This window comes from Arachis duranensis, chromosome 5, assembly GCF_000817695.3.
Source record: "Arachis duranensis cultivar V14167 chromosome 5, aradu.V14167.gnm2.J7QH, whole genome shotgun sequence".
In the NCBI taxonomy this organism is placed as follows: domain Eukaryota; kingdom Viridiplantae; phylum Streptophyta; class Magnoliopsida; order Fabales; family Fabaceae; genus Arachis; species Arachis duranensis.
The window spans coordinates 83,390,961-83,391,290 of NC_029776.3; positions in this window are offsets into that span (position 1 = coordinate 83,390,961).

The following is a 330-nucleotide window of genomic DNA, read 5'->3' on the forward strand; positions in this document are numbered from 1 at the left end:
TGGTGGCCTCCCAACACCAAACTTATAGTTTGACTGTGGGGGCTCTGTTTGACTCTGTTTTGAGAGAAGCTCTTCATGCTTCCTCTCCTTGGTTACAGAAGGAGAACCTTGAGTCTTATAGTTTGCACTGTCTGCAAGCCACGGAGCTTCCTGAATAGCAAACAATTGCTCATCCGGAAAGGTTTCAGAGATCTCAGTGGGATGGAGGGATGCTCCTGCTACTGGTTCTATCCTTGACAGGTGATCAGCTACTTGATTCTCTGTCCCTTTTCTGTCTCTTATTTCTATATCAAACTCTTGCAGAAGCAACACCCATCTTATGAGCCTGGG